The following is a 26,422-nucleotide window of genomic DNA, read 5'->3' on the forward strand; positions in this document are numbered from 1 at the left end:
ATTGACATAATTTGAGTCAATTGGAGGTGTACCTGTGGATGTATTTCAAGGCCAACCTTCAAACCCAGTGCCTCTTTGCTTGACATCATGGGAACATCTAAAAAAATCTGCCAAGACCTCAGAAAAAAATTGTAGACCTCGACAAGTCTGGTTCATCCTTGGGAGCAATTTCCAAATGCCTGAAGGTACCACGTTCATCTGTACAACCAATAGTACGCAAGTATAAACACCATGGGACCACGCAGCCGTCATACCGCTCAGGAAGGAGACGCGTTCTGTCTCCTAGAGATGAACGTACTTTGGTGCGAAAAGTGCAAATCAATCCCAGAACAACAGCAAAGGACCTTGTGAAGATGATGGAGGAAACAGGTACAAAAGTATCTATATCCACAGTGAAACAAGTCCTATATCGACATAACCTGAAAGGCCGCTCAGCAAGGAAGAAGCCACTGCTCCAAAACCGCCATAAAAAAGCCAGACTACGGTTTGCAACTGCACATGGGTACAAAGATTGTACTTTTTGGAGAAATGTCCTCTGGTCTGATTAAACAAAAATAGAACTGTTTGGCCATGATGACCATCGTTATGTATGGAGGAAAAAGGGGGATGCTTGCAAGCCGAAGAACACCATCCCAACCATGAAGCACGGGGTTGGCAGCATCATGTTGTGGGGGTGCTTTGCTGCAGGAGGGACTGGTGCACTTCACAAAATAGATGGCAACATGAGGTAGGAAAATTATGTGGATATATTGAAGCAACATCTCAAGACATCAGTCAGGAAGTTAAGCTTGGTCGCAAATGGGTCTTCCGAATGGACATTGACCCCAAGCATACTTACAAAGTTGTGGCAAAATGGCTTAAGGACAACAAAGTCAAGGTATTGGAGTGGTTGTCACAAAGCCCTGACCTCAATCCCATAGAAAATGTGTGGGCAGAACTGAAAAAGTGTGTGCGAGTAAGGAGGCCTACAAACCTGACTCAGTTACACCAGCTCTGTCAGGAGGAATGGGCCAAAATCCGCCCAACTTATTGTGGGAAGCTTGTGGAAGGCTACCCAAAACGTTTGACCCAAGTTAAACAATTTAAAGGCAATGCTACCAAATACTAATTGAGTGTATGTAAACTTCTGACTCACTGGGAATGTGATGAAAGAAATCAAAGCTGAAATAAATAATTATCTTGTAACGACTGCCTTTAGAGAGAGTGGACCAAAACGCAGCGGAGTTAGTGTTCAACATATTTAATTATTGCCGTAACACTATTCAAACAAAACAAGGAACTGACAGCCAACACAGTCCTGTCAGGTGAAACACACTAACAGAAACAATTACCCACAAAACCCAAAGGAAAAACATGCTCCCTTATGTGTGACTCCCAATCAGCAACAACGAGCTTCAGCTGTGCCTGATTGGGAGCCACACACGGCCCAAAACAAAGAAATACAAAAACATAGAAAAAGGAACATAGAACGCCCACCCAATGTAACACCCTGGCCTAACCAAAATAAAGAACAAAAAAACTCTCTATGGCCAGGACGTTACATTTCTCTACTATTATTATGACATTTCACATTCTTAAAATAAAGTGGGGATCCTAACTGACCTAAGACAGGGAATTTTTACTTGGATTAAATGTCAGGAATTCTGAAAAACTGAGTTTAAATGTATTTGGCTAAGGTGTATGTTAACTTCTGACTTCAACTATATGTAATATCAACACTTATATTTAGTGTTGGAGAAAATGTATTTTAAGAAACATTGTCTTGTAATTCTGTTACCAAAACCCCCCCCATATCTGGAAGATATTTTCTAGTTTCTCTCGTGAGGAGGGAGGATAATGAAATCTATAACGGAATTACCGCAATTGAATTGGTTACGATGGGAAGTCATAGCACAAACGACAGTTGGGCCATCTGCTACTGCCCTCCCTTCGCCTGGGATAATATGTTCAGCTCACATCTTTCTCTTTTTGTCGTCTGGTGGTCAAAACAAGACTGTGAAAACAGTCTGGACAACCCCCTCTCTCTCTCTTCTCTCTCTCCAGTTAATGTCACCTTTCCTGGCTTTTACTGACACCTACCATGACACCTACTCTTTTGTTCATGTTCTGTAACAAGCATCACCACCCACTGAGCACCAACCGACACCAGATGTCCACGGACGTTGAAAAGTACTTGAAATTTGGTCAGTCCACCTTGACCGGACCAAATCTGAACCAATCATACATGTCTAAGTTTCACCAGTTTGAAGAACACAGTACAATACAGTAGAGTACAGTACAGTAGAGTAGAGAACAGGAGAGTAGAGAACAGGAGAGTCGAGAACAGAACAGGAGAGTAGAGAACAGAACAGGAGAGTAGAGAACAGAACAGGAGAGTCGAGAACAGAACAGGAGAGTCGAGAACAGAACAGGAGAGTCGAGAACAGAACAGGAGAGTCGAGAACAGGAGAGTCGAGAACAGAACAGGAGAGTAGAGAACAGAACAGGAGAGTCGAGAACAGAACAGGAGAGTCGAGAACAGGAGAGTCGAGAACAGGAGAGTCGAGAACAGGAGAGTCGAGAACAGAACAGGAGAGTAGAGAACAGAACAGGAGAGTCGAGAACAGAACAGGAGAGTCGAGAACAGGAGAGTCGAGAACAGGAGAGTCGAGAACAGGAGAGTCGAGAACAGAACAGGAGAGTCGAGAACAGAACAGGAGAGTCGAGAACAGGAGAGTCGATAACAGGAGAGTCGATAACAGGAGAGTCGAGAACAGGAGAGTCGAGAACAGGAGAGTCGAGAACAGGAGAGTCGAGAACAGGAGAGTCGAGAACAGGAGAGTCGAGAACAGGAGAGTCGAGAACAGGAGAGTCGAGTAGAGAACAGGAGAGAACAGAACAGTAGGGAGGTTTTCCAATGCCTGGCAAAGAAAATACAAAAAAGCAGACATTGAATATCCCTTTGAGCATGGTGAAGTTATTAATTACACTTTGAATGGTGTATCAATACACCCAGTCACTACAAAGATACAGGCGTCCTTCCTAACTCAGTTGCCAGAGAGGAAGGAAACCGCTCAGGGATTTCACCATGAGGCCAACGGTCACTTTAAAAAAGTTACAGTTTAATGGCTGTGATGGGAGAAAACTGAGGATGGATCAACAACATTATAGTTACTCCACAATACTAACCTAATAATACTAACCTTACGCCTGTAAGGAGTAAAAATATTCCAAAACATGCATCCTATTTTCAACAAGACACTAAAGTAAAACTGCCAAATTTGTGGCAAAGAAATTAACTTTATGTCCTGAATACAAGGCGTTTAAACGGAATAGAGCCAAGCACAGGCAAAGTCCTTGAGAAAATCCCGATTCAGTCTGCTTTCCAACAGACACTGGGAGACAAATTCACCTTTCAGCAGGACAATAACCTAAAACACAAGCCCAAATATACACTGGAGTTGTTTACCAAGACGACATTGAATGTTCCTGAGTTGCCTAGTTAAGAGTTTTGACTTAAATCGGCTTCAAAATCTATGGCTGTCTAGCAATGATCACCAACCAACTTGACAGAGCTTGAAGAATTTAAATAATAATAATTTACAAATATTGTACAATCCAGGTGTGGAAAACTCCTAGAGACTTACCCAGAATGACTCACAGCTGTAATCACTGCCAAAGGTTATTCTAACTAACATGTATTGACTCAGGGGTGTAAATACTTAAGTAAATGAGATATTTCCGTATTTAATTTTCAATCGTTTCTTGAAACATGTTTTCACCTTGTAATTATGGGGCATTGTGTGTAGATGGGTGAGAAACAAAATATATTTAATCCATTTTGAATTCAGGCTGTAACACAACAATGTAGATTAAGTGAAGCGGGTATGAATACTTTCTGAAGGCACTGTAAATACATAACACCTACGTTTTTATTTCCCAGCAATAGTTTATGATCAAATATATCAAAAGCCACACTGAACAAAATTATACATTTCTTTAAACCAGTCATTTATGTTAGTACAGAACATGTTGAGGGCCTTTCCCTATAAGCATGCTGAAAAGTCTGTTGTTATTTAGTGTTCTGTAAAATAACATTTGTATTTTTCTTAAAGTGTGCTGAGCTCCGGTAACTGGCTGATTGGTCGGCTGTTTGAACCATTAAAGAGTGTGTTGCTATTCTTGGGCGGTGGAATAACATTTCCTCCCTTCAGGCGTAAGGAAACCTAGGCTTAGATTGAAGATGTGGCAAATAAGAGTCACAATGTATTCCACTACTAACCTCAGAAAATTGACCATCCAGATTGTTGGTACCAGGTGGCTTGTCCTTATTTATAGATGGCAATAATTTCTTCACCTCTTCCACATTAACTTTGCGGAATTCAAAAACTACAGTGCTTGTCTTTCATTATTTGGTCCATTGAATATGAAGGCTCAGCATTTGTTGTTTGCATGTCATGCCTAAATTTGCTAATCGTGTCAACAAAAAAGTTACTAAAGTTGTTGGCAGTATCAAAGGGTTTTGTTATGAACAAGCCATCAATCAATCAATGAAATGTATTTATAAAGCCATTTTTACATCAGCTGATGTCACAAAATACTGTACAGAAACCCAGCCTAAAACCACCAAACAGCAAGCAATGCAGATGTAGAAGCACAGTTGATAGGAAAAACTCCCTAGAAAGGCCAGAACCTAGGAAGAAACCTAGAGAGGAACCAGGCTATGAGGGGTGGCCAATTCTCTTCTGGCTGTGCCGGGTAGAGATTATAACAGCACATGGCCAAGATGTTCAAACTTTCATAGATGACCAGCAAGGTCAAATAATAATCACAGTGGTTGTCGAGAGTGCAACAGGTCAGCACCTCAGGAGTAAATATCAGTTGCCTTTTCATAGCCGAGCATTCAGAGGTCAAGACAGCAGGTGCTGTAGGGAGAGAGTCGAAAACAGCAGGTCCGGGACAAGGTAGCACATCCGGTGAATAGGTCAGGGTTCCCTAGCCGCAGGCAAAACAGTTGAAACTGGAGCAGCAGCACGACCAGGTGGACTGGGAACAGCCAGGAGTCATCAGGCCAGGTAGTCCTGAGGCATGATCCTAGGGCTCAGGTCCTCTGGGAGGGCAGGGAGAGAGAGAGAATTAGAGGGAGCATACTTAAATTCACACAGGACACCAGATAAGACAGGACAATGTCGTTGAGGAGTACACCACATCAGTCACTGGCTTCATCTATAAGTGCATTGATGACGCCGTCCCCACAGTGACCGTACATACATACCGCAACCAGAAGCCATGGATTACAGGCAACATTCGCACTGAGTTAAAGGGTAGAGCTGCCGCTTTCAAGGAGCGGGACTCTAACCCGGAAGATTATAAGAAATCCCACTACGCCTTCCGATGAACCATCAAACAGGCAAAGCATCAATACAGGACTAAGATTGAATCGTACAACACTGGCTCCTACGCTCGTCGGATGTGGCAGGGCTTGCAAACTATTACAGACTACAAAGGGAAGCACAGCCGAGAGCTGCCCAGTGACACGAGCCTACCAGACGAGCTAAATTACTTCTATGCTCGTTTCGAGGCAAGTAACAGTGAAACATGCAGCTGTTCCGGACAACTGTGTGATCACGCTATCTGTAGCCGATGTGAGTAAGACTTTTAAACAGATCAACATTCACAAGGCCGCAGGGCCAGATGGATTACCAGGACGTGTACTCTGAGTATGCGCTGACCAACTGGCAAGTGTCTTCACTGACATTTTCAACCTCTCCCTGTCCGAGTCTGTAATACCTACATGTTTCAAGCATTTTGAGTGCTCCTATTTGCATTGCCCCCCGCCCCCCATTTTACACTGCTGCTACTCTCTGTTTATTATCTATGCATAGTCACTTTAACTCTACCTACATGTACATATTACCTCAATTACCTCGACTAACTGGTGCCCCCGCACATTGACTCTGTACCGTAATACCCTGTATATAGCCTCCACATTGACTCTGTACTGGTACCCCCTGTATAAAGCCTCGCTATTGTTATTTTACTGCTGCTCTTTTATATGACATTTTTTACTCATCTGTTTTTTACTTTATGCTTATTTTTCTTAAAACTGCATTGTTGGTTAAGGGCTCGTAAGTAAGCATTTCACTGTAAAGTCTACACCTGTTGTATTCGGCGCATGTGACAAATACAATTTGATTTGATTTGGAAACCTCTTGTATTATAGCTTATACACTATTTTAGGTCCAGTTTTTGGAGCTGTTTTTCTACTGTAAATACATTTACATTTACATTTTAGTAATTTAGCAGACGCTCTTATCAAGAGCGACTTACAGTAGTGAATGCATACATTTCATACATTTAATTTAATTTCATGCATTTTTTTTGTAATATGGCTATTATATTATGATCACTAGTAGTCTTCTGTTAGCTAGTGATAGCTAGTAGTCTCCTGTTAGCTAGTGTTAGCTAGTAGTCTTGTATTTCTTCCCTGTTAGCTAGTGATAGCTAGTAGTCTCCTGTTAGCTAGTGATAGCTAGCAGTCTTGTATTTCTTCCCTGTTAGCTAGTAGTCTCCTGTTAGCTAGTGATAGCTAGCAGTCTTGTATTTCTTCCCTGTTAGCTAGTGATAGCTAGCAGTCTCCTCTTAGCTAGTGATAGCTAGCAGTCTCCTCTTAGCTAGTGATAGCTAGTAGTGATAGCTAGCAGTCTTGTATTTCATCCCTGTTAGCTAGTGATAGCTAGCAGTCTTGTATTTCTTCCCTGTTAGCTAGTGATAGCTAGTAGTCTCCTGTTAGCTAGTGATAGCTAGCAGTCTTGTATTTCTTCCCTGTTAGCTAGTGATAGCTAGTAGTCTCCTGTTAGCTAGTGATAGCTAGCAGTCTTGTATTTCTTCCCTGTTAGCTAGTGATAGCTAGCAGTCTTGTATTTCTTCCCTGTTAGCTAGTATAGCTAGTAGTCTCATGTTAGCTAGTGATAGCTAGCAGTCTTGCATTTCTTTCCTGTTAGCTAGGGATAGCTAGTCATCTTGTATTTCTTCCCTGTTAGTTAGTGTTAGCTAGCAGTCTCCTGCTAGCTAGTGATAGCTAGTCGTCTTGTATTTCTTCCCTGTTAGCTAGTGTTAAATCAAATCAAATCAAATGTATTTATATAGCCCTTCGTACATCAGCTGATATCTCAAAGTGCTGTACAGAAACCCAGCCTAAAACCCCAAACAGCAAGCAATGCATGTGAAAGAAGCACGGTGGCTAGGAAAAACTCCCTAGGAAAAACTCCCTAGAAAGGCCAAAAACCTAGGAAGAAACCTAGAGAGGAACCAGGCTATGAGGGGTGTTAGCTAGCAGTGTTAGCTAGCAGTCTCCTGTTAGCTAGTATTAGCTTACAGTCTCCTATTAGCTAGTGATAGCTAGCAGTCTCCTGTTAGCTAGTGATAGCTAGTAGTCTCCTGTTAGCTAGTGATAGCTAGTAGTCTCCTGTTAGCTAGTGATAGCTAGTAATCTCCTGTTAGCTAGTGATAGCTAGTAGTCTCCTGTTAGCTAGTGATAGCTAGTAGTCTTGTATTTCTTCCCTGTTAGCTAGTGTTAGCTAGCAGTCTCCTCTTAGCTAGTGATAGCTAGCAGTCTCCTCTTAGCTAGTGATAGCTAGTAGTGATAGCTAGCAGTCTTGTATTTCTTCCCAGTTAGCTAGTGATAGCTAGTAGTCTCCTGTTAGCTAGTGATAGCTAGTAGTGATAGCTTGCAGTCTTGTATTTCTTCCCTGTTAGCTAGCAGTCTCCTGTTAGCTAGTGATAGCTAGAAATATCGTGTTAGCTAGCAGTCTCCTGTTAGGTAGTGATAGCTAGTCATCTTGTATATCTTCCCTGTTAGCTAGTGATAGCTAGTAGTCTCCTGTTAGCTACTGATAGCTACCAATCTTGTATTTCTTCCCTGTTAGCTAGTGATAGCTATTAGTCTCCTTTTAGGTAGTTATAGCTAGTAGTCTCCTGTTGGCTAGTGATACCTAGTAGTCTCCTGTTAGCTAGTGATAGCTAGTAGTCTCCTGTGAGCTAGCTGTCTTGTATTTCTTCCCTGTTAGCTAGTGTTAGCTAGCAGTCTCCTGTTAGCTAGTGTTAGCAAGCAGTCTCCTGTTAGCTAGTGATATGTATAATGTATGGTTGCCATAATTTCTTCAATTCATTACTGAATTATTTAATGTAAAAAAAAAAAAAATGAAAATATAAATACTGTTATAGAAGGTAAAGTAAAAAATCCAAACCGTTCCGTGAGAATACTGGTATATCGTTTTTTTTTTTACGGTTTACTGCCCAGCCTTAAATATGCTGCTATTTGGGATGTAATCTAGCTGTTATTTTCTGTATTTAGCTCTCCTAACTGAAAGCTGGGTTTGTATTCCTCCAAAAGTAGTGCATAGGTTGCCATTTGGGACCCAGACGGTGTGTCTAGGAGGCAGGAGCAGAACCTCTCTGACAGAAACACTCTGTTTTTTTAAAAACTTTACTCCACTTGGTTTAAACTATGTAGAGGGAAGAGGGAACATTGAATCCACTATGTAGGGAAAGAGGGAACATTTGTCTTATTGGATTATCATTTCTTTATATGAACTGTAACTCAGTAAAATCTTTGAAATTGTTGCATGTTGCATTTTATATTTTTGTTCAGTGTATGAGAGAGACTTCACTTTAATCTTATCTTTAATCCACCTGGTTTAAACTACGGAGGGGAGAGAGGAAACGCTTGTGTTACCATTAGATGTAATTATTTAAGAGAGGGAGAGAGAGTGTAGGGAGAGAGAGAGCAGGGAGAGGGAGAGCAGGGAGAGGGAGAGCAGGGAGAGAGAGAGCGTAGGGAGAGAGAACAGGGAGAGAGAGAGCGTAGGGAGAGAGAGAGAGCGTAGAGAGCGTAGGGAGAGAGAGCGTAGGGAGAGAGAGCGTAGGGAGAGAGAGAGCAGGGAGAGAGAGAGCAGGGAGAGAGAGTGTAGGGAGAGAGAGCGTAGTGAGAGAGAGCGTAGGGAGAGAGAGCGTAGAGAGAGAGAGCGTAGGGAGAGAGAGCGTAGGGAGAGGGTTCAAACTTCATCTATTCATAGGACCATTTCATATGAATACATCAGCAGGGAGTGAGTAACTATTTACAGCCTGGGCACAAAAATGGGAGGAGAACTCCTGTGGGAAAAAACAGAGAGAGAGAGAGAGAGAGAGAGAACATCACAAGATCACAATCCTACAAAGCAAGTGGGACCTCATGCTATTACCAGTATACTGAAGGACGGCAAATACTGTGTGTGCGTGTGTTTGTGTTTGAGAGTGTGTTTGTGTGTGTTTGTGTGTGGGTGTGGCCACATAAGGCTTGTAAATGTGTAAAGCTGTGCTTCTTCGAGGAACACAGTGTAACTAGAGTGAGTGAGCGTATGGGATCAGCTTGCCAACCATATGGACTGCACATTTATTATGTCATCTGTAGTAAGTGTGTTAGAAAACAATAGAGGGACTCTTGCTGCCATCTCCCTACTACAACCTAACCTCTTGTTGCTTTCATTACTACGATTACATGTTTCTACCAGACAATTACACTGTCTGATTGTCACTGGACAATAGCATAAAGAGAGAGAGAGAGAGAGAGAGAGAGAGAGAGAGAGAGAGAGAGAGAGAGAGAGAGAGAGAGAGAGAGAGAGAGAGAGAGAGAGAGAGAGAGAGAGAGAGAGAGAGAGAGAGAGAGAGAGACACACACACACAGAGAGAGAGAGAGACACACACACACACAGAGAGAGAGAGAGACACACACACACAGAGAGAGAGAGAGACACACACACAGAAGGAGAGAGAGAGACACACACACAGAAGGAGAGAGAGAGACACACACACAGAGAGAGAGAGAGACAGAGAGAGAGAGAGACACACACACAGAGAGAGAGAGACACACACACAGAGAGAGAGAGAGACACAGAGAGAGAGAGACAGACACAGAGAGAGAGAGACAGGCTGGTGGGTTGGTACAACTCTGTAACAACTGTACCTCATCTGTTAATGTTTCCCTCGGTTAGCATCACAACTTACTCACACAGGTCAGCTAGATGTCTGATTTACAGCTCCATTAGCACTGACAGGACACGCTATAGCCTGGTTCAGACCTGACAGGACACACTATAGCCTGGTTCAGACCTGACAGGACACACTATAGCCTGGTTCAGACCTGACAGGACACACTATAGCCTGGTTCAGACCTGACAGGACACGCTATAGCCTGGTTCAGACCTGACAGGACACACTATAGCCTGGTTCAGACCTGACAGGACACACTATAGCCTGGTTCAGACCTGACAGGACACGCTATAGCCTGGTTCAGACCTGACAGGACACACTATAGCCTGGTTCAGACCTGACAGGACACACTATAGCCTGGTTCAGACCTGACAGGACACGCTATAGCCTGGTTCAGACCTGACAGGATAGACTATAGCCTGGTTCAGACCTGACAGGACACGCTATAGCCTGGTTCAGACCTGATAGTAAGTTCAGACCTGTGTGTGTGTGTGTGTGTGTGTGTGTGTGTGTGTGTGTGTGTGTGTGTGTGTGTGTGTGTGTGTGTGTGTGTGTGTGTGTGTGTGTGTGTGTGTGTGTGTGTGTGTGTGTGTGTGTGTGTGTGTGTGTGTGTGTGTGTGTGTGTGTGTGTGTGTGCGCGTGTGTGCAGTGGTCTAAGGCACTGCATTTCAGTGCTAGAGGCGTCACTACCGACCCTGTTTTGACTCTAGGCTGTATCACAACTGGCCGTGATTGGGAGTCCCATAAGGGATTGCACAATTGGCCCAGCGTCGGGTTTGGGTTTTGGCCCGGGGTAGGCTGTCATTGTAAATAAGAATTTGTTCTTAACTGACTTGCCTAGATTAAATAAATAAAAAATCTAAGCGATGTGAGGTTTTATCAAATCAAGTAATCCCATAGGATGGGAAGGTCTCTCCTTCTAACATTTAAACTCCCATCCACTCTAGCAGGCAAGATGTTTCTAGTCCTGATAATATCTGTTCTGGGTGGAAGAGCGCTTGGAGATCTGTGTAGCTAAAGTAGATGGTTCTAGTCCTGATTTATATCTGGTCTGGGTGGAGGAGGGCTTGAAGGTCTGTGTAGCTAGAGTCTGGATTCCCAGGAGAAGTTGAGGTTGGGAGTACACTTGACTCTCTCAACGAAAAAGACCACGGTCTGTATTCACAGAGTGTCTTAGAGTAGGATTTGGTTTAACATTGCTTTAAAGGTGAAGAAGCGCCACAGGTCTCCCCAGGAACATTAAAGGTGAAGAAGCGCCACAGGTCTCCCCAGGAACATTAAAGGTGAAGAAGCGCCACAGGTCTCCCCAGGAACATTAAAGGTGAAGAAGCGCCACAGGTCTCCCCAGGAACATTAAAGGTGAAGAAGCGCCACAGGTCTCCCCAGGAACATTAAAGGTGAAGAAGCGCCACTGGTCTCCCCAGGAACATTAAAGGTGAAGAAGCGCCACAGGTCTCCCCAGGAACATTAAAGGTGAAGAAGCGCCACAGGTCTCCCCAGGAACATTAAAGGTGAAGAAGCGCCACAGGTCTCCCCAGGAACATTAAAGGTGAAGAAGCGCCACAGGTCTCCCCAGGAACATTAAAGGTGAAGAAGCGCCACTGGTCTCCCCAGGAACATTAAAGGTGAAGAAGCGCCACAGGTCTCCCCAGGAACATTAAAGGTGAAGAAGCGCCACAGGTCTCCCCAGGAACATTAAAGGTGAAGAAGCGCCACAGGTCTCCCCAGGAACATTAAAGGTGAAGAAGCGCCACAGGTCTCCCCAGGAACATTAAAGGTGAAGAAGCGCCACAGGTCTCCCCAGGAACATTAAAGGTGAAGAAGCGCCACAGGTCTCCCCAGGAACATTAAAGGTGAAGAAGCGCCACAGGTCTCCCCAGGAACATTAAAGGTGAAGAAGCGCCACAGGTCTCCCCAGGAACATTAAAGGTGAAGAAGCGCCACAGGTCTCCCCAGGAACATTAAAGGTGAAGAAGCGCCACAGGTCTCCCCAGGAACATTAAAGGTGAAGAAGCGCCACAGGTCTCCCCAGGAACATTAAAGGTGAAGAAGCGCCACAGGTCTCCCCAGGAACATTAAAGGTGAAGAAGCGCCACAGGTCTCCCCAGGAACATTAAAGGTGAAGAAGCGCCACTGGTCTCCCCAGGAACATTAAAGGTGAAGAAGCGCCACAGGTCTCCCCAGGAACATTAAAGGTGAAGAAGCGCCACAGGTCTCCCCAGGAACATTAAAGGTGAAGAAGCGCCACTGGTCTCCCCAGGAACATTAAAGGTGAAGAAGCGCCACTGGTCTCCCCAGGAACATTAAAGGTGAAGAAGCGCCACAGGTCTCCCCAGGAACATTAAAGGTGAAGAAGCGCCACTGGTCTCCCCAGGAACATTAAAGGTGAAGAAGCGCCACAGGTCTCCCCAGGAACATTAAAGGTGAAGAAGCGCCACAGGTCTCCCCAGGAACATTAAAGGTGAAGAAGCGCCACTGGTCTCCCCAGGAACATTAAAGGTGAAGAAGCGCCACTGGTCTCCCCAGGAACATTAAAGGTGAAGAAGCGCCACTGGTCTCCCCAGGAACATTAAAGGTGAAGAAGCGCCACAGGTCTCCCCAGGAACATTAAAGGTGAAGAAGCGCCACAGGTCTCCCCAGGAACATTAAAGGTGAAGAAGCGCCACAGGTCTCCCCAGGAACATTAAAGGTGAAGAAGCGCCACTGGTCTCCCCAGGAACATTAAAGGTGAAGAAGCGCCACTGGTCTCCCCAGGAACATTAAAGGTGAAGAAGCGCCACAGGTCTCCCCAGGAACATTAAAGGTGAAGAAGCGCCACAGGTCTCCCCAGGAACATTAAAGGTGAAGAAGCGCCACAGGTCTCCCCAGGAACATTAAAGGTGAAGAAGCGCCACAGGTCTCCCCAGGAACATTAAAGGTGAAGAAGCGCCACAGGTCTCCCCAGGAACATTAAAGGTGAAGAAGCGCCACAGGTCTCCCCAGGAACATTAAAGGTGAAGAAGCGCCACAGGTCTCCCCAGGAACATTAAAGGTGAAGAAGCGCCACAGGTCTCCCCAGGAACATTAAAGGTGAAGAAGCGCCACAGGTCTCCCCAGGAACATTTGTTATTGTTTTTGTTTTGTTTATGAAACATGGCAGAAGAGCATCCTGCATTGTGGGTAAAAAAAAAAAAAACCCAACAACAACAGTACGCACTTTGCTGTTCTAGAGTGCGATGATGTTCATTGTTTTGAAGTGAACGTCTTTGTTATTGTAATATAACAAACAGACGTGTCAATTTCACCACTACGGATTTCCATATCTGAAGCTTTTACTCTCGGTGGTAGTGTGTGTGTGTGTGTGTGTGTGTGTGTGTGTGTGTGTGTGTGTGTGTGTGTGTGTGTGTGTGTGTGTGTGTGTGTGTGTGTGTGTGTGTGTGTGTGTTTTCATTGCACTACTAAAGAAACATCTAGAGGAAACGGTAGACATTTGGTTGTAACTGTGTTAGCGGTGTGTATTTTCACCGGGTAGGTAGTTGAAGTGTAACGGGAGTTTAGTTAGCGTTAGATGACGTGAAGTCTCTGGAACATTCCTGGCTCTGTTTGTCTGTATCTACAGGATAACCAATCAATAGTGAAAGATAATCGACAGCTATATCTGTTGTTCATCATAATGTCAGGCACACTTCATGTCTGTGTGTTTATGTACCATTCAGAAAATTTGATTTGTAGTCACCCTTACAAGTGTATCAGCTTTGAGTCCCAAATGGCAACCTATTTCCTATATAGGACATGGAGCGCTATAAAGCCCATAGTGCTGTGGTCAAAGTAGTGCACTATTTTGTTATATATATATATTTATTTTTATTATTTCACCTTTATTTAACCAGGGTTGGGGTAGCCAGGGAGAAAGCATGGCCAGCCGTAGAAAAATGCTTATTGAAATTCTCAATTATAGTGTATTTATCGGTGGTGACAGTGTTTCCTAGCCTCAGAGCAGTGGGCAGCTGGGAGGAGGTGCTCTTATTCTCCATGGACTTTACAATGTCCTTAAACTTTTTGAAATTTGTGCTACAGGATGCACATTTCTGTTTTAAAAGTTAGCCTTTGCTTGCAACTACCAGGACTATGTAGGGAACATTTCTCACTCACTCACTCACTCACTCACTCACTCACTCACTCACTCACTCACTCACTCACTCACTCACTCACTCACTCACTCACTCACTCACTCACTCACTCACTCACTCACTCACTCACACACACACGTGCACACACACACACACACACACACACACACACACACACACACACACACACACACACACACACACACACGTGTCAGACAAACAAGCAACCTGTGAATGTAGTGGAACAGTGAGATATTCAGAGAGAGGAAAGAGGAAGGCCAATCCAAAAACACCCTCATGTTTTCCTGGACAGAGAGGTGGAGAGAAAGAGAGAAGGTGGCTGTCTGCTCTCTGACCAGTTTTAACAAGTTGGAGCCTAACCTGAAGGAAAAAGGACGGTGTGTGTATACTGTTTTTCAGTGTTGGCTGACTTTGGAGGAGGTGTTCTGTGGCCCTTCTGACTGGAGAGAACACAGGCCAGATCCAGACCATCCAGTAAGACTAGAACGTAGTCCACGGCAACAGCACCCTAGCCCAGAACGTAGTCCACGGCAACAGCACCCTAGCCCAGAACGTAGTCCACGGCAACAGCACCCTAGCCCAGAACGTAGTCCACGGCAACAGCACCCTAGCCCAGAACGTAGTCCAGGACAACAGCACCCTAGCCCAGAACGTAGTCCACGGCAACAGCACCCTAGCCCAGAACGTAGTCCACGGCAACAGCACCCTAGCCCAGAACGTAGTCCAGGACAACAGCACCCTAGCCCAGAACGTAGTCCACGGCAACAGCACCCTAGCCCAGAACGTAGTCCAGGACAACAGCACCCGAGCCCAGAACGTAGTCCACGGCAACAGCACCCTAGCCCAGAACGTAGTCCACGGCAACAGCACCCTAGCCCAGAACGTAGTCCAGGACAACAGCACCCTAGCCCAGAACGTAGGCCACAGCAACAGTACCCTAGCCCAGAACGTAGTCCAGGACAACAGCACCCTAGCCCAGAACGTAGTCCACGGCAACAGCACCCTAGCCCAGAACGTAGTCCACAGCAACAGCACCCTAGCCCAGAGCGTAGTCCACGGCAACAGTACCCTAGCTCAGAACGTAGTCCACGGCAACAGTACCCTAGCCCAGAATGTAGTCCACGGCAACAGCACCCTAGCCCAGAACGTAGTCCACGGCAACAGCACCCTAGCCCAGAACATAGTCAAGGACAACAGCACCCTAGCCCAGAACGTAGTCCACGGCAACAGCACCCTAGCCCAGAACGTAGTCCAGGACAACAGCACCCTGCTGGACAGCTGGGATATGGTAGCTCTCTGTTATTTGCTTGTGAAATTGTTAGACTGCTTTCTCAGTTTTCTCAGAGACATTTAAAAGCTTATCTAAGATTAGTACAGGGAGGGGTGGAAGATCATGGTATTACTCATCACCTGGATCGTGGCATTAATGAATCATCACCTGGATCATGGCATTAATTAATCATCACCTGGATCATAGCATTAATGAATCATCACCTGGATCATGGCATTAATGAATCATCACCTGGATCATAGCATTAATCATCACCTGAATCATGGCATTAATTAATCATCACCTGGATCATGGCATTAATCATCACCTGGATCATGGTATTAATCATCACCTGAATCATGGCATTAATTAATCATCACCTGGATCATGGCATTAATCATCACCTGGATCATGGTATTAATCATCACCTGGATCATGGCATTAATCATCACCTGGATCATAGCATTAATCATCACCTGGATCATGGCATTAATCATCACCTGGATCATAGCATTAATCATCACCTGGATCATGGCATTAATCATCACCTGGATCATGGCATTAATCATCACCTGGATCATGGCATTAATGAATCATCACCTGGATCATGGTATTAATCATCACCTGGATCATGGTATTAATCATCACCTGGATCATGGCATTAATGAATCATCACCTGGATCATGGTATTAATCATCACCTGGATCATAGCATTAATCATCACCTGGATCATGGTATTAATCATCACCTGAATCATGGCATTAATTAATCATCACCTGGATCATGGCATTAATTAATCACACCTGGATCATGGCATTAATCATCACCTGGATCATGGCATTAATCATCACCTGGATCATGGTATTAATCATCACCTGAATCATGGCATTAATTAATCATCACCTGGATCATGGCATTAATTAATCACACCTGGATCATGGCATTAATCATCACCTGGATCATGGCATTAATCATCACCTGGATCATGGTATTAATCATCACCTGAATCATGGCATTAATTAATCATCACCTGGATCATGGCATTAACTCTCCGACAGCGACAGATCACGTCAGCTGGACTTGAACCACCACCTGGACTCAGCAAGCAGATACAGTCTCGGAGTTAGTGTTTACGTGTGTGTGTTGTGTTGTGTTGTGTGTGTGTGCCAAGGGTTACAGTGTTTAAGCGTGCGTGGTGTGTGTTTGTGTGCGTGCGTGTGTGTGTGTGTGTGTGTGTGTGTGTGTGTGTGTGTGTGTGTGTGTGTGTGTGTGTGTGTGTGTGTGTGTGTGTGTGTGTGTGTGTGTGTGTGTGTGTGTGTGTGTGTGTGTGCGCGCGCTCTCCTGGGGTTACAGTGTCATGTTCTTCGATCTCCATGGTTCAGGAATAGAGATAATCGGTAGGCGAAGCCAGGCATTGTAATGTTGACCTTTACATATAGTCCCGTGTGGCTCAGTTGGTAGAACATGGTGTTTGCAACGCCATGGTTGTGGGTTCAATTCCCACGGGGGACCAGTACGAAAAAAAGAAGAAAAAAAAATGTATGAAATGTATGAAATGTATGCATTCACTACTGTAAGTCGCTCTGGATAAGAGCGTCTGCTAAATGACTAAAATGTCTAAAATGTAAAAACATACACTGCATGTGTGACTGGAGACTTTAGGTTCTATGTTCATACGTGTAATGTGTGCGTGCGTACCGTTTCTCTGTCCTTATTGGCCAAGCCTCATACAGTAAACAACAGGCCGTGTCTGGGGAAAACAGAGCGAGGTCAGGGATTTGTTAATGGCTTGTATCTCGTTAACCTCGACCCCGAGACATCTGGGAAGATGATAGAGTATCATGGCTGAATCTCAAAGGGCACCCTACTTCTTATATAGTGCACTGCTTTTGACCAGGGTCCATAAGGGGACACTGGTATTAGTACACTAACTCTCATCGTTGATTCCTTTTCCAGCCATGTACTGAACTAATGTTACTGAATTAATGTTACTGTACTAATGTTACTGAATTAATGTTACTGAATTAATGTTACTGAACTAATGTTACTGAACTAATGTTACTGAACTAATGTTACTGTAGTAAAGATACTGAACTAATGTTACTGAACTAATGTTACTGAATTAATGTTACTGAACTAATGTTACTGAACTAATGTTACTGAATTAATGTTACTGAACTAATGTTACTGTAGTAAAGATACTGAACTAATGTTACTGAACTAATGTTACTGAACTAATGTTACTGTAGTAAAGATACTGAACTAATGTTACTGAACGAATGTTACTGAACGAATGTTACTGAACTAATGTTACTGAACTAATGTTACTGTAGTAAAGATACTGAACTAATGTTACTGTAGTAAAGATACTGAACTAATGTTACTGAACTAATGTTACTGAACTAATGTTACTGTAGTAAAGATACTGAACTAATGTTACTGAACTAATGTTACTGAACTAATGTTACTGAATTAAAGATACTGAACTAATGTTACTGAACTAATGTTACTGAACTAATGTTACTGTAGTAAAGATACTGAACTAATGTTACTGAACTAATGTTACTGAACTAATGTTACTGTAGTAAAGATACTGAACTAATGTTACTGAACTAATGTTACTGAACTAATGTTACTGTAGTAAAGATACTGAACTAATGTTACTGAACTAATGTTACTGAACTAATGTTACTGTAGTAAAGATACTGAACTAATGTTACTGAACTAATGTTACTGAAGTAATGTTACTGAACTAATGTTACTGTAGTAAAGATACTGAACTAATGTTACTGTAGTAAATATACTGAACTAATGTTACTGAACTAATGTTACTGAACTAATGTTACTGAACTAATGTTACTGAACGAATGTTACTGTAGTAAAGATACTGAACTAATGTTACTGTACTAATGTTACTGTAGTAAATCTAGTGTAGTAATGTTACTGTAGTAAAGATACTGTAGTAAAGATACTGTAGTAAAGCTAGTGTAGTAATGTTACTGTAGTAAATCTAGTGTAGTAATGTTACTGTAGTAAAGATACTGTAGTAAAGATACTGTAGTAAAGCTAGTGTAGTAATGTTACTGTAGTAAAGCTAGTGTAGTAATGTTACTGTAGTAAATCTAGTGTAGTAATGTTATTGTAGTAAATCTAGTGTAGTAATGTTACTGTAGTAATGTTACTGTAGTAAATCTAGTGTAGTAATGTTACTGTAGTAATGTTACTGTAGTAATGTTACTGTAGTAATGTTACTGAACTAATGTTACTGTAGTAAAGATACTGAACTAATGTTACTGAACTAATGTTACTGTACTAATGTTACTGTAGTAAAGATACTGAACTAATGTTACTGAATTAATGTTACTGAACTAATGTTACTGAAGTAAAGATACTGAACTAATGTTACTGAACTAATGTTACTGAACTAATGTTACTGTAGTAAAGATACTGAACTAATGTTACTGTAGTAAATATACTGAACTAATGTTACTGAACTAATGTTACTGAACTAATGTTACTGAACTAATGTTACTGTAGTAAAGATACTGAACTAATGTTACTGTAGTAAAGATACTGTACTAATGTTACTGTAGTAAATCTAGTGTAGTAATGTTACTGTAGTAAAGATACTGTAGTAAAGATACTGTAGTAAAGCTAGTGTAGTAATGTTACTGTAGTAAAGATACTGTAGTAATGTTACTGTAGTAAATCTAGTGTAGTAATGTTACTGTAGTAATGTTACTGAACTAATGTTACTGAACTAATGTTACTGTACTAATGTTACTGTAGTAAATCTAGTGTAGTAATGTTACTGTAGTAAAGATACTGTAGTAAAGATACTGTAGTAAAGCTAGTGTAGTAATGTTACTGTAGTAAATATAATGTAGTAATGTTACTGTAGTAAATATAGTGTAGTAATGTTACTGTAGTAATGTTACTGTAGTAAATCTAGTGTCGTAATGTTACTGTAGTAAATCTAGTGTAGTAATGTTACTGTAGTAATGTTACTGTAGTAAATCCAGTGTAGTAATGTTACTGTAGTAAATCTAGTGTAGTAATGTTATTGTAGTAATGTTACTGTAGTAAATCTAGTGTAGTAATGTTACTGTAGTAATGTTACTGTAGTAAATCTAGTGTAGTAATGTTACTGTAGTAAATCTAGTGTAGTAATGTTACTGTAGTAAATCTAGTGTAGTAATGTTACTGTAGTAAATCTAGTGTAGTAATGTTACTGTAGTAATGTTACTGTACAATAGCCTGGGGACAATCGCTTCATGACAATGTAGTGGGGAAGGAATAGAAGAGAGGACAGGGTCTTTAGAGTGGACATATCTCCTCAGACCTCAGAGGTCAGGGGTCACGTCCAGACCAGTGATCCAGACCATGTTGAGTGCTTCAGGGCTTTTTCCCAGGCCTTGGTCCCCTAAAATAGAGCTTCTCCCTGGACTGACCCTGCTCTCTGTCTCTCCCTGTTCCCTGGCCTGTTCTGTTCTCCCCTGCTGGGACAGTTAGTTGTTTCCCACACTTCTCTTCTCCTCTGTTCTCTTCTCCTCTGTTGTCTTCTCCTCTTTTCTCCTCTGTTGTCTTCTCATCTGTTCTCTTCTCCTCTGTTCTCTTCTTCTCTTCTCCTCTGGTCTCTTCTTCTCTTCTCCTCTGTTCTCTTCTCCTCTTCTCTTCTCCTCTGTTCTCTTCTCCTCTGTTGTCTTCTCCTCTTCTCTTCTCCTCTCTTCTCTTCTCCTCTGTTGTCTTCTCATCTGTTCTCTTCTCTTCTCCTCTGTTCTCTTCTTCTCTTCTCCTCTGGTCTCTTCTTCTCTTTTCCTCTGTTCTCTTCTCCCCTTCTGTTCTTCGCCAGAGCTCAGCTGAGTATCAGCTGACTGAAACAAAGTGAATCTATAACTGGGTTGGTTGTCTTACAGAAATAACCTATTACTTATAGAGAGAACACAAGGCTCTGTCTCTGAATGGCGTGTGCGTGTGGTGGACTAGTACGCCGTTCTATTCCTGTGCTTGTTGTCAGAACCCTTCCAGCTTTGCGTCAGTCCAATCAGAACAACTTAACTGAATGTTTCTCCTTGTTGTTTTTCCTCTCTCAGGTCTGAACTGTAGAGGAGCTTAGTTTTCCACACACACACACACAGGAAACAGTTCAACAATCAGGTGCCACAAAATAAAGGTTGAGGCTTGGGGGGTCTTCAGTGAGCTGGATATATCAGGGAGGGAAAAAAAAGCATCAGGCTCAGGAAAGGATGTTAAAGGAGTTGGTTGTGGATCAGACCCAGAAAGGGAGGCACTGAGTGGCATTAACACACACACACACACACACACACACACACACACACACACACACACACACACACACACACACACACACACACACACCCTCTGGGTCCAGCCAGTCAGTCCATGATGGCGTAATACAACTGGGTGGAGGGAGAGAGGTGGGTGATGTCATTCTGAGAGAGGGGGAGAGAGGGAGGAAGGGGGGAGAAAAAGAGGGAGGAGGAGAGAGAGAGAGAGGAGAGGGAGGGGAGGGGGAGAGAGAGGGAGGAAGGGGGAGAAAAGAGGGAGGAGGAGAGAGAGAGAGAGGAGAGGGAGGGGAGGGGGAGAGAGAGGGAGGAAGGGGGAGGAGGAGAGAGAGAGAGAGGAGAGGGGGGAAGGGGGAGAGAGAGGGAGGAAGGGGGAGAAAAAGAGGGAGGAGGAGAGAGAGAGAGAGGAGAGGGGGGGAGGGGGAGAGAGAGGGAGGAGGAGAGAGAGAGAGGAGAGGGAGGGAGGGGGAGAGAGAGGGAGGGAGGAAGGAAGGGGGAGAAAAAGAGGGAGGAGGAGAGAGAGGGAGGAAGGGGGGGGGGAGAAGAAAAATAAAGTGTGATTAAAGTGGAATGTTGTGTGTGTATATCTGGGACTGTTGTTAAGAATGTGGTGGGAGATATGTGTTTTCGTGAACAGAACTAATGGACTAGAGAGAGCTCAAGGCCGTTCTCTAACAGGCACAGAGAGGTCAGCTCCGATTACCTTGCAGTCTCACCACAACTGGTTCTTAACTACCTGCCTAGGGGCTACAGATGAAAGTTCACCTTTTGGTTGAATTTAAGAAAGAGAGACACATGGCATAGGACTTCCAGATCTCATCCGTTAAATCCCACAGACAACCGCTTAAGATAGAAACACACATGACGACTTCACTAACACAAGCGACAAAACAGACAGAGTGTGGGAGAAGAAACTTGGCAGCTGGTCAGCTTGAGTTTTACTACGGTAAAGACAAAAAGAAAGAGGGAGTGAAATAGAGCGAATCAGAGAAAGAAACAGAGAGAAAGAGAGAGAAACAGGGAGAGAGAGAGAGAAACAGGGAGAGAGACATAAAGAAACAGGGAGAGAGAGAGAGAAACAGGGAGAGAGAGAGAGAAACAGGGAGAGAGAGAGAGAAACAGGGAGAGAGAGAGAGAAACAGGGAGAGAGAGAGAGAAACAGGGAGAGAGAGAGAGAAACAGGGAGAGAGACATAAAGAAACAGGGAGAGAGAGAGAGAAACAGGGAGAGAGAGAGAGAAACAGGGAGAGAGAGAGAGAAAGAGAAACAGGGAGAGAGACATAAAGAAACAGGGAGAGAGAGAGAGAAACAGGGAGAGAGAGAGAGAAACAGGGAGAGAGAGAGAGAAACAGGGAGAGAGAGAGAGAAACAGGGAGAGAGAGAGAGAAACAGGGAGAGAGAGAGAGAAACAGGGAGAGAGACAGAGAGACACAGGGAGAGAGACAGAAAGAAACAGGGAGAGAGAGAGAGAAAGAGGGAGAGAGAGAGAGAAACAGGGAGAGAGAGAGAGAAACAGGGAGAGAGAGAGAGAAAGAGGGAGAGAGAGAGAGAAACAGGGAGAGAGACATAAAGAAACAGGGAGAGAGACATAAAGAAACAGGGAGAGAGAGAGAGAAAGAGGGAGAGAGAGAGAGAAACAGGGAGAGAGAGAGAGAAACAGGGAGAGAGAGAGAGAAACAGGGAGAGAGAGAGAGAAACAGGGAGAGAGAGAGAGAAAGAGGGAGAGAGAGAGAGAAACAGGGAGAGAGAGAGAGAAACAGGGAGAGAGAGAGAGAAACAGGGAGAGAGAGAGAGAAACAGGGAGAGAGAGAGAGAAAGAGGGAGAGAGAGAGAGAAACAGGGAGAGAGAGAGAGAAACAGGGAGAGAGAGAGAGAAACAGGGAGAGAGAGAGAGAGAAACAGGGAGAGAGAGAGAGAAACAGGGAGAGAGAGAGAGAAACAGGGAGAGAGAGAGAGAAACAGGGAGAAAGAGAGAGAAACAGGGAGAGAGAGAGAGAAACAGGGAGAGAGAGAGAGAAACAGGGAGAGAGACATAAAGAAACAGGGAGAGAGAGAGAGAAACAGGGAGAGAGAGAGAGAAACAGGGAGAGAGAGAGAGAAACAGGGAGAGAGAGAGAGAAAGAGGGAGAGAGAGAGAGAAACAGGGAGAGAGAGAGAGAAACAGGGAGAGAGAGAGAGAAACAGGGAGAGAGACATAAAGAAACAGGGAGAGAGAGAGAGAAACAGGGAGAGAGACATAAAGAAACAGGGAGAGAGAGAGAGAAACAGGGAGAGAGAGAGAGAAACAGGGAGAGAGAAAGAGAGAGAAACAGGGAGAGAGAGAGAGAAACAGGGAGAGAGAGAGAGAAACAGGGAGAGAGAGAGAGAAACAGGGAGAGAGACATAAAGAAACAGGGAGAGAGACATAAAGAAACAGGGAGAGAGAGAGAGAAACAGGGAGAGAGAGAGAGAAACAGGGAGAGAGAGAGAGAAACAGGGAGAGAGAGAGAGAAACAGGGAGAGAAAGAGAGAGAGAAACAGGGAGAGAGAGAGAGAAACAGGGAGAGAGAGAGAGAAACAGGGAGAGAGAGAGAGAAACAGGGAGAGAGACATAAAGAAACAGGGAGAGAGACATAAAGAAACAGGGAGAGAGAGAGAGAAACAGGGAGAGAGAGAGAGAAACAGGGAGAGAGAGAGAGAAAGAGGGAGAGAGAGAGAGAAACAGGGAGAGAGAGAGAGAAACAGGGAGAGAGAGAGAGAAACAGGGAGAGAGACATAAAGAAACAGGGAGAAAGAGAGAGAAACAGGGAGAGAGAGAGAGAAACAGGGAGAGAGAGAGAGAGAAACAGGGAGAGAGAGAGAGAAAGAGGGAGAGAGAGAGAGAAACAGGGAGAGAGAGAGAGAAACAGGGAGAGAGAGAGAGAAACAGGGAGAGAGAGAGAGAAACAGGGAGAGAGAGAGAGAAACAGGGAGAGAGAGAGAGAGAACAGGGAGAGAGAGAGAGAAAGAGGGAGAGAGAGAGAGAAACAGGGAGAGAGAGAGAGAAACAGGGAGAGAGAGAGAGAAACAGGGAGAGAGAGAGAGAAACAGGGAGAGAGACATAAAGAAACAGGGAGAGAGAGAGAGAAACAGGGAGAGAGACATAAAGAAACAGGGAGAGAGAGAGAGAAAGAGGGAGAGAGAGAGAGAAACAGGGAGAGAGAGAGAGAAACAGGGAGAGAGAGAGAGAAACAGGGAGAGAGACATAAAGAAACAGGGAGAGAGAGAGAGAGAAACAGGGAGAGAGAGAGAGAAACAGGGAGAGAGAGAGAGAAACAGGGAGAGAGAGAGAGAAACAGGGAGAGAGAGAGAGAAACAGGGAGAGAGAGAGAGAAACAGGGAGAGAGAGAGAGAAACAGGGAGAGAGAGAGAGAAAGAGGGAGAGAGACATAAAGAAACAGGGAGAGAGAGAGAGAAACAGGGAGAGAGAGAGAGAAACAGGGAGAGAGAGAGAGAAACAGGGAGAGAGAGAGAGAAACAGGGAGAGAGAGAGAGAAACAGGGAGAGAGAGAGAGAGAAACAGGGAGAGAGAGAGAGAAACAGGGAGAGAGAGAGAGAAACAGGGAGAGAGAGAGAAACAGGGAGAGAGAGAGAGAGAAACAGGGAGAGAGAGAGAGAAACAGGGAGAGAGAAAGAGAAACAGGGAGAGAGAGAGAGAAACAGGGAGAGAGAGAGAGAAACAGGGAGAGAGAGAGAGAAACAGGGAGAGAGAGAGAGAAACAGGGAGAGAGACATAAAGAAACAGGGAGAGAGAGAAACAGGGAGAGAGAGAGAAACAGGGAGAAAGAGAAACAGGGAGAGAGAGAGAGAGAAACAGGGAGAGAGACATAAAGAAACAGGGAGAGAGAGAGAGAAACAGGGAGAGAGACATAAAGAAACAGGGAGAGAGAGAGAGAAACAGGGAGAGAGAGAGAGAAACAGGGAGAGAGAGAGAGAAACAGGGAGAGAGAGAGAGAAACAGGGAGAGAGAGAGAGAAACAGGGAGAGAGAGAGAGAAACAGGGAGAGAGACATAAAGAAACAGGGAGAGAGAGAGAGAAACAGGGAGAGAGACATAAAGAAACAGGGAGAGAGAGAGAGAAACAGGGAGAGAGAGAGAGAAACAGGGAGAGAGAGAGAGAAACAGGGAGAGAGAGAGAGAAACAGGGAGAGAGAGAGAGAAACAGGGAGAGAGAGAGAAACAGGGAGAGAGAGAGAGAAACAGGGAGAGAGAGAGAGAAACAGGGAGAGAGAGAGAGAAACAGGGAGAGAGAGAGAGAAAGAGAAACAGGGAGAGAGACATAAAGAAACAGGGAGAGAGAGAGAGAAACAGGGAGAGAGAGAGAGAAACAGGGAGAGAGAGAGAGAAACAGGGAGAGAGAGAGAGAAACAGGGAGAGAGAGAGAGAAACAGGGAGAGAGAGAGAGAAACAGGGAGAGAGAGAGAGAAACAGGGAGAGAGACATAAAGAAACAGGGAGAGAGAGAGAGAAAGAGGGAGAGAGAGAGAGAAACAGGGAGAGAGAGAGAGAAACAGGGAGAGAGAGAGAGAAAGAGGGAGAGAGAGAGAGAAACAGGGAGAGAGACATAAAGAAACAGGGAGAGAGACATAAAGAAACAGGGAGAGAGAGAGAGAAAGAGGGAGAGAGAGAGAGAAACAGGGAGAGAGAGAGAGAAACAGGGAGAGAGAGAGAGAAACAGGGAGAGAGAGAGAGAAACAGGGAGAGAGAGAGAGAAAGAGGGAGAGAGAGAGAGAAACAGGGAGAGAGAGAGAGAAACAGGGAGAGAGAGAGAGAAACAGGGAGAGAGAGAGAGAAACAGGGAGAGAGAGAGAGAAAGAGGGAGAGAGAGAGAGAAACAGGGAGAGAGAGAGAGAAACAGGGAGAGAGAGAGAGAAACAGGGAGAGAGAGAGAGAAAACAGGGAGAGAGAGAGAGAAACAGGGAGAGAGAGAGAGAAACAGGGAGAGAGAGAGAGAAACAGGGAGAGAGAGAGAGAAACAGGGAGAAAGAGAGAGAAACAGGGAGAGAGAGAGAGAAACAGGGAGAGAGAGAGAGAAACAGGGAGAGAGACATAAAGAAACAGGGAGAGAGAGAGAGAAACAGGGAGAGAGAGAGAGAAACAGGGAGAGAGAGAGAGAAACAGGGAGAGAGAGAGAGAAAGAGGGAGAGAGAGAGAGAAACAGGGAGAGAGAGAGAGAAACAGGGAGAGAGACATAAAGAAACAGGGAGAGAGAGAGAGAAACAGGGAGAGAGACATAAAGAAACAGGGAGAGAGAGAGAGAAACAGGGAGAGAGAAAGAGAGAGAAACAGGGAGAGAGAAAGAGAGAGAAACAGGGAGAGAGAGAGAGAAACAGGGAGAGAGAGAGAGAAACAGGGAGAGAGACATAAAGAAACAGGGAGAGAGACATAAAGAAACAGGGAGAGAGAGAGAGAAACAGGGAGAGAGAGAGAGAAACAGGGAGAGAGAGAGAGAAACAGGGAGAGAGAGAGAGAAACAGGGAGAGAGAGAGAGAAACAGGGAGAGAGAGAGAGAGAGAAACAGGGAGAGAGAGAGAGAAACAGGGAGAGAGAGAGAGAAACAGGGAGAGAGAGAGAGAAACAGGGAGAGAGACATAAAGAAACAGGGAGAGAGACATAAAGAAACAGGGAGAGAGAGAGAGAAACAGGAGAGAGAGAGAGAAACAGGGAGAGAGAGAGAGAAAGAGGGAGAGA

General features: G+C 44.3%; 1 protein-coding gene across 10 annotated transcripts in view; it reads left to right on the top strand.

The window, feature by feature from the left end:
- Window positions 1-26,422, top strand: part of LOC106581569 (TPA-induced transmembrane protein) — a 108,429-nt gene that overhangs the window by 8,044 nt on the left and 73,963 nt on the right. Inside the window, exon 1 of one of the 10 annotated variants that reach the window (XM_045704144.1) lies at window positions 12,740-13,077. The exons of the other annotated variants lie outside the window; for them this stretch is intronic. The gene's annotated coding sequence lies outside the window, so the exon portion shown is untranslated. Of the gene's footprint in view, window positions 1-12,739; window positions 13,078-26,422 lie in introns of those variants that run through there. 10 annotated transcript variants of the gene reach the window in all.

Source organism: Salmo salar, chromosome ssa20 (genome assembly GCF_905237065.1).
Source record: "Salmo salar chromosome ssa20, Ssal_v3.1, whole genome shotgun sequence".
Classification (NCBI taxonomy): domain Eukaryota; kingdom Metazoa; phylum Chordata; class Actinopteri; order Salmoniformes; family Salmonidae; genus Salmo; species Salmo salar.